General features: G+C 42.7%; 1 protein-coding gene across 9 annotated transcripts in view; it reads right to left on the reverse strand.

Annotated features, from left to right (window-relative positions):
* LOC116715755 (microtubule-associated protein tau-like) overlaps nucleotides 1-1,942 on the reverse strand; it is a 31,942-nt gene extending 30,000 nt beyond the window's left edge. For 2 of the 9 annotated variants that reach the window (XM_032556366.1, XM_032556371.1), the window contains exon 1: nucleotides 1,670-1,939. The gene's annotated coding sequence lies outside the window, so the exon portion shown is untranslated. Of the gene's footprint in view, nucleotides 1-1,669 lie in introns of all 9 variants that reach the window. The other 7 variants (XM_032556368.1, XM_032556367.1, XM_032556370.1 and 4 more) reach the window with 6 other exon arrangements.
* Nucleotides 1,943-7,802: the final 5,860 nt, after the last annotated feature.

Consider the following 7,802-nt stretch of genomic DNA (forward strand, 5'->3'; position numbering starts at 1 on the left):
GGGAGCTGCCTAGCAACAGTCAGGTGGACGTAAACAGAGACGGACAGATAAGGGGGGATGGCGGGGGCGCGGGCCGTCATGTTGGTGAGCATGTGACGGACCCAGTAGTCGCCCAGTCACAGATGTGATCCAAACAGATAAAATGGCTTCACAACAATATAAATTAGTGCTTCTAATGTGATGAAAAACGAGCTGATATCCATTTAGTAGTTCGATGTGGGCGATGTGCATCATGGTCCACCAGTTAAAATCCTCCCACCGCCTTTCAGCACAACTCCAATCTGGATCTTTGTTGTTACGCAACCCTCCATGTTCTGATACCCGAATAATAATCACTGCCTCACATGACCACTAGGGGCAAAATAACAGGCTATTACATTGGAAAGGCTCAAACAATCACCAGCCATAACAGGTCCACCACTGTGCTTCACAGTTACTGTCTTTTCTGTCATTTACCTTTTGGAAAGTTGTCCTAGGCAGCGCCGGTGTCTGTTGCTTGTTATGTTAGCAACAGATATGCTAACTGCTATAACTCATCAAGTCATTGTGTAACTGATTATGTTAGCAAACATGCTACAATCAGACTGTTTTTAATCAATGTTTGTGGCTTATGCTACATAATATTGTGTCTTTTTGACCATTTCCCCTTAAGCTAGGCTATACTGGAGTGCTAAAAATATGCCAACTGGTTGTTAGCCAAGCTAGCTGCTCCTGGGCTATGTATTTTACTGACAGCGATAGGCATGCTAACTCCTTATTACTTAATGCTAGAGATTGTTTTAAAACAATGTTTTTCAGTATTTCTATAATATCCAAGCTAAAATTGTTAGCTATTTATTTTACCAACTGACATGCTAACTCCAATAAATAGTGGCTACGCTGGTTTTTGTTGTTGTTGTTGTCTTGTATAAATTCAAACGGGGTCAAATATCCCGAGATATACAGTTGACTGGCAGCTCAAATCAACAAACGGGGAAGAAAAATCACTGCCACAACCATGAGGCCCTTCATTAAAATGGTTAAAAACAGCAGAACAAAGACATAAACAAGTCTTCCTACGGTACAAATCAAAACAGTACACAGTCTCGGGGAATATCCAGAGAAGAAGAAGGTTGCGGTGTTTTTTTGTTTTTTTTTCCATCCGCATACCACCACCTGCTCCACAGCGCACCCTGACCGAGCCGATGGAGAACTTTTGACAGCCAGCTCTGCCAACGAGAACAGACAGTCTGATTGTCGCCCGGCTTGGTTGACAAACCCAACAACGAGCAACCGGCACATGGCACCGCAAGCCAAGATGTCTGAAAAATAAAGCAGCTAATGGTGTTAGATATCCCGAGATATGCTCTCACGGCAAGGCTAGTGGCTGAATAATCTGGGTTGTCTAGACAGAGAGCGTCTCAAAGACTAAAGGTCAACAAAAACAAAATAAATAATAAAAATCCAGAGCCAACCCTGGGCTTATCATAACATCAGCTCCATTGTTTTTAATAGCTGCAAATATCCTGAGAAATTTGAATTTCTGCAAACAAAAGAAAGAGGACAAAGAAGGAAAATTGATTTGAAATTAAAGGTGGGAAGAAAAGAAAGCCCTGAGGGACAAAAAGTGTAGGGGGGCGAGGGGGTTTACATGCTGATGATTTGAACGCAGTTGCTTTTAGCAGCTTACCTGGTGAGGCGGGTCCAGCTTTTGGCGTGGGGAGCGAGGGGCTGGCGGCGGCTTCTGCAGAGAGAGGAGAAGAAGAAACAAACGGATGAGAAGGAGGCAGAGGAGCGGGAGCCGGAGTCATCGGGGCAGCGGCGCTCTCGCTAAGATGACTGATGTTTTCTACGCCGGCTACCGGAGCCGGCGAGAGCGCACTCCTGCAGCTTACACACTTCCTCCACCAACACACACACATACACAAAACCAGAGAGAGCCAATCACATCCCCTCCGCCAGCGTACACACCAACAGTTGGGGCTGAAGGCAGCATCACGCCGATGGGGGTTGGGGATGCTGCGTTCCAGCCATGTCTGAGCACCAGAAACATGTTCATGTTTTAGACATTAATTCATATTTGACAGCGATATGAGGCTCACCCAGCCCCCGGGGGACACTGGGTTTAGAGACGAAAGACCTCACTCTGCATCTGAAACCTCCACAAAGAACATTTTATTCTCATTTCTGCTCCTGAAGGCACTCAGACTGTGAATGCGGGAAGCATCCAAACATGACAGCGAATGCGGCAGGAGCGCAACGCGAGGTGCAGGAGGGGGTGCAGGGCTTGCCCCGTGCTGAATAATCGCTCTGTCGATGGTGCTCATTTGCAGGCAGGGCCGGGCGCTGCAGCAGAGCTGAGACAAAGGCGGAGAGAGGCTGCAGAGGCCGCAGCGGCACAAGCAAACGGTCCAACCCAGAAAGGACTGCAAGCCGCAGAGTCCTGCTCGTTCCTGCAACCACAAACTAGATGAAGGAGGATTTATTTATAGAGCCCCCAGTCGTGCTGTAGCTATCCATCACCTGCACCGCTACAGATGTCAGAGGAAATGAACACGGAGGCATCAGAAGTTTGGAGGAAGAACGAGGGAAAACTGTGAAACCCCCCACCCCGAGAATTCAGCTTCTTTATTAACACAGAGCTGGTTTGTCACCAGCTGAAACTAGTTTGGAAAATTTACAGAAAGACAATGAAAAGTCGAGATTCATCAAGTTTTAATGTAAGGATTTTAATTGTCAAAAAAAATGGTTGTTTAACCAAACCAGCAGTGGCCAGTGTAACAAACAACTATTTTTCCTCATTGTTTCAGCCGGACCAAATGAATACTGATATGTCTTAGTCACTTTGCACAATAAGACGTACAAGAGAAAATGCAATTCATGAAAGACGTGTTGAACTTCAATCATTAAGATTTGGCTACAAGAAAATAGCTACTAGCCTAAACACGGCTATATCTATGGTGAAAGCAATGACTAAAAAAGTTTCAAACAACTGGAAGTCTAAACCCGAGTTTATTTTGCCAACAAGAAAGCAGTAGAGCTGCATGAACTTATCATTTAATTCAGACTCTGGCTTTGGACGGTCAGAAAATTCCCCAAATAACAACAAATTACATCTAGAAAGTAAAATGCTAACTCCTGTAAGAATGGCAAATCTCAGTTGTTTTAGAATTATATATATAGATATACCCATACAATAATAATTGTTATTATTACTATTAACAAGTTCCAGTTTTCTTCCATCATCCATTGATTATCCAAACGCCAGGCTGGGCCACTGTGCCACCATGATGTTTTATTTTTGATATTTTATTCATGAAATTTATTTTTTACTCACACCTCAGGAGAATTCAGAGAAGCCAATTAACCCAACAGTTATCTTTTTGGACGATGGGAGGAAGCCGGAGTACCCGGAGAGAACCCACGTATACATGTGGAGAACATGCAAACGCCATGCATACAGCCCTCTGCTGGGGTTTTTTTTCCAAACAAGATGTTTTTAGCTCCCCTCCAAAAGCACCTTTATCGTCTCGGAGAGGACGGGCTGGAGAAACCGTAACAGTAGGTGTGGTTTCCTGGTGTTTCTCTTCATTTCTTTGCTTTTTGTAAACCTAAATGAATCCCTTTTCACACATGTCTTCATGCAGTGGCTGTCTGCAGTGAAGACATGTCCGTCAACAGCGTTGACGGTTTGTCGTCCCTGCATCAAGCATGTGTAAACGTGGGTCACCTCTGGATCCCCACAGATAACGGAGGACAGGTGGTACCGCTCCGTTTCACAATCTGCAGGAACATCAATGGTGGGATTGGGAATCACTTGGTGTATCCTGGTCGACCTTCGCAGAAAAAAAACACTAGCACATTGTTGTCAGTCAGGCAGTGTTTTTTCTGTAAGGTTGACCCGCAGCCTGAACAACAAGGTTTGCCCCCCAAATCGACCCAACTGCTAAAAAGGGAAATTATGTCGGTGGGACATGTTGCCGATGGAAGAACAACCAGGGGGCCGTTGCTCAGGAGCTCTTGGAAATATTTTCTGTTGAAGACTAAAACAGACAACATTTTGCTTTAACTTTTTCTATTCACTAGCTGCCTTTACTGGCAGCCTGTCCACCAAATCAAACCTATAAGGTCAAGAATGAAGTTAAGAGGCACTCTGCACTTCATCGTCCATCACCAAGAGACCACTGAGGTTGACGTGAGACTGAATCGGAAAGGAGGCAGTCCTAAGGTCTCCAGAAGCACCTCAAAATTAGAGGGAGAGAGAGAAAATGGCTGACCTGCTGCTTCATATCCTCTATTAGCTTGTCAGAAACAGACATTGGTGAGAGACTATAATCAAGCTGTCAGCATTGAGGTGAAAGAACGCACAAGTTTAAAACAGTGAGAGTCAGATGCCACCTTTTTCAAAAAATGAGACCAAATGTGAAGGTATTGAGAGAAACAGAAAATCTGGTTTCTGTCCTGCCATCTCCTGGGCCGCTGCCCGTCTCTGCCGATTAGACATCAAGCCCAGACGGAAAGTAAAACGTGGCAGTTAACATCTAATCTCCAACCAGCAGATGCTAGCAGTGCTAATGCCAATCTGCCAGAACATAACAGGACTGTCAACAAAGAGAGCAGACCTGCAGGTCCAGGCCAGCTGCTGATGTGCTGGGGATGAGTTGGAGAGGAAAGTCTGGCCCTGGCTGGACCCCAACCCTCTGTGATCTGGATTAGCTGACTGGATCATCCCCGGACATCTACGTATGATGACCCTGTCATCCAGATTTGGGCCCATCAGAACATTTTCTGCGTCTGATCCCACAGCCTAAATACTCCGAACAACCAATCAATAGAAATGTCCAGAAGTCTTACCGGAGAGTGCTGTAGACGATGAAATTCAAGCGCCGCTCTGGGAAGGGCAACACATTACGCTTCATCTGCTCTACAGGAACACAGAAAGGTGCTGACTAATACTGCACCTCATTCTGTATTCAGGCAGGATGGAGGACTGCTGTGGAGACGAAAGAAAGCCTGTCCAGCTGTCACCAAACCTCACCTGATAAACCATGACTCAGGCCGTCTGAAAATGCAGCTTTAGCGCTAGATGAGATTCACTGAGCCGGACAGAAACCACAGAGACTAAAACGAATCCTTCAAGTCAAAGTAACAACCACATCTACACCGCTCCCTGTCCTGTTCACAGAGGTCAGAGGTTAAATACCTGCTAATACCACAAACAATGGGAAATGGATAGATGGATGGATGGAAGGGTGAACAACTGGATGGATGAATGGCTAGATAAGCCATTGGTTGGATGGATGGATGGATGGATGGATGAATCATTGGTTGGGTGGATGGATGGATGGATGGATAGACAGACTGACAAACCGTTGGATGGATGATGTATGGATGGAAAAACAAACATGCTTGAGCTCTTTTTCCACAGTTTTCTAAGCCTGAAAACACTTAAAACTCCTTAAATTTCCAGACAGAGTAGAAAAACACAGTGGGTTACATGGTCTAATCACCAGGTTACAGCCATGTTTTATCAACTTAAACTTATAAAACTGGATGATTGGGTGTAATCACCACCAAAAACAATGTGCTCTGGTACAACAGCATTTCATTTAACGAGCTTAGAAAGCTGGTTCAATGAAGTTTATTACATTTTAACCTGCTTTATGTCTGAATTAGATGTAATTGAGGCAAACTTTAATGTCATGTTGTGTTCTCTAACAGCAGATGTTAGCATCCCTGCCATTTGACTGTAAGGCTTAAAGATGGCCCTGTACTAATGCTGTCACCCAGACTGGAAGCTTGTAATCTCCAGTACTGGCAGGCAGAATGGGGACTGGATCAATGCATTTAAACAGGACAGCAGCACAAAATCTATTGCTAGTTGTTTTGGTCAGAAATGGATGGAAAAATACCTTCATCTGACTGGTTGCTTGTTTAAAACAAGCTAGATTTAATTTAGACTCGAGAGATTGAATTAACCAGATCTGCACTGCGTAGTTCGAAGCTTAGAAAATACTCAGGCCACACAGGAGGCAAATATTCTCATCAGTTATGATCTTTCATCAAAGTACGGGAAGGTCATGCGTTTTCACTCAAAATCTATTTAATCCATGGCCAAAGCATTTATTATTAACCAACAAATAATATTTTCCCTCATATTTCTTACCGTTTGTTACTCAGCTTTAGGAGTGTTTAGGACAGAATTTCAGACATACTACAGATGACCCGAAACCGTTTGATTTTGCTGCAATTTCATCACAAAAAGTTTCAAAAATCCTAGTCACAGCTACAGTAACCAAATATCTCCAACGGCTTTGGTGAAGTTAAGTAGCTTTTCCAATATAAATATTTTTCCCTGAGACATCTTAGACAAAACTATCACGTTTGCTAGACGGTAATACTGAAAGAATGAGCTAAACAACAAAAAAATGTTATTTATTTTGAAAGACTTCTCACATGAAGGGTTTGCTTTGTGACCCACTTGCTAAGCACCAATCTTAAAATCAACCGTTTTATTTTTTATTTTAACATTTATTAGTCAAAATATGATGATTTTTTTTCAACCCTCCCACTTATTTAGAAGTGTTATTTGCAGAAGACATAGTTTCAGGGAAAGGAAGTTGAAATTGCATTGGGGGAGCTTTACTTTGAAAACTGAAAACCCTCAAAACCCTGGAAACTACTGTCATCAATAACTACAGTAAGTTGACTTGTGGAGTACCTCAGGTGTGTGTCCTTGGCACCCTTTACTCTTCATTTAAACTCCACTTCTGAGCTAATCTTTTTTTAGAATAACACAGTACTATTATCAATTTTATGCAGATGATGTCACTACGAAATACTCTAAGAAATATTGTTTTATTCATTTTATCAATCATACGAAGGTTCTTATCAAACTAACCGAAGGTATCAAAGACATTTTAACGTTCTTTCTTCACACTACGAGTTTGAAGTGTTTTAGAAACTGAATACAGGTTTGTTTGACTAAAAACTGCTAACACATAGGCATAGTTAATGTTTATAGAAAGATATTAGCAGCTACTGCTAATAAAACCTCACCTTTACTCTCACACTTAATTGTGCATCAGTCGACTTGTGGAGTACCTCAGGTATCTGTCCTTGGCACCCTTTTATTTTCAACTTGCATCTTCTGTGCAAGCTTGATTCCGAACAATGGCGTGAAACCCCGAAGTACAAAACTGAATAAATAGACACAGAGTTCATATGCTTGATTCAAAAACTATTATTGATCCTCAAAAATCATGTCACAACCTATGTACACGTTGCTCACAAAAACACTGTATAAATTATTACAGGATTAGTATTAATAAAGAGTTTTGCACATCATTTACCTTGACTGTAAAATTACAGACAAGCTTATCACTCTTGGTCTTAATATTGATGGAAAATAAACAGTTGATTTCACTATGTTGTCGCAATTATCTGTGAAAGGCACAATGACAGCCGTGCTATTCATTATTGCTCAAGGGGGACGACTGCAACGCAGTTTGGGAAAAGCTCCCAAGAGCGTAAAAAAAAAATAAAAGACTAAGTGGTTTATGAAAGCGCTGCTTTTTTAGTTTGCAATTACTGCTGAGAGCAAATAACAGGCGGTCCATTAGTCAAAAGTGAGCATCAGACAATGAGAAAGACCAGCTGGCGAAAATCAAAATCGTGACAAATTGCCTGAAATGTCTAAATGGACAAAATAGCCAATGGTACGGATTGGAAGTCATTTTTCCCTCACGTCCTTCTGGGTGTTCATATCGTCTCATCAGTCAAACCATACGCACGTCTGATCCTCCAACACTTCCAGGCTAAAG

This window comes from Xiphophorus hellerii, chromosome 24 (assembly GCF_003331165.1).
Source record: "Xiphophorus hellerii strain 12219 chromosome 24, Xiphophorus_hellerii-4.1, whole genome shotgun sequence".
Lineage (NCBI taxonomy): Eukaryota > Metazoa > Chordata > Actinopteri > Cyprinodontiformes > Poeciliidae > Xiphophorus > Xiphophorus hellerii.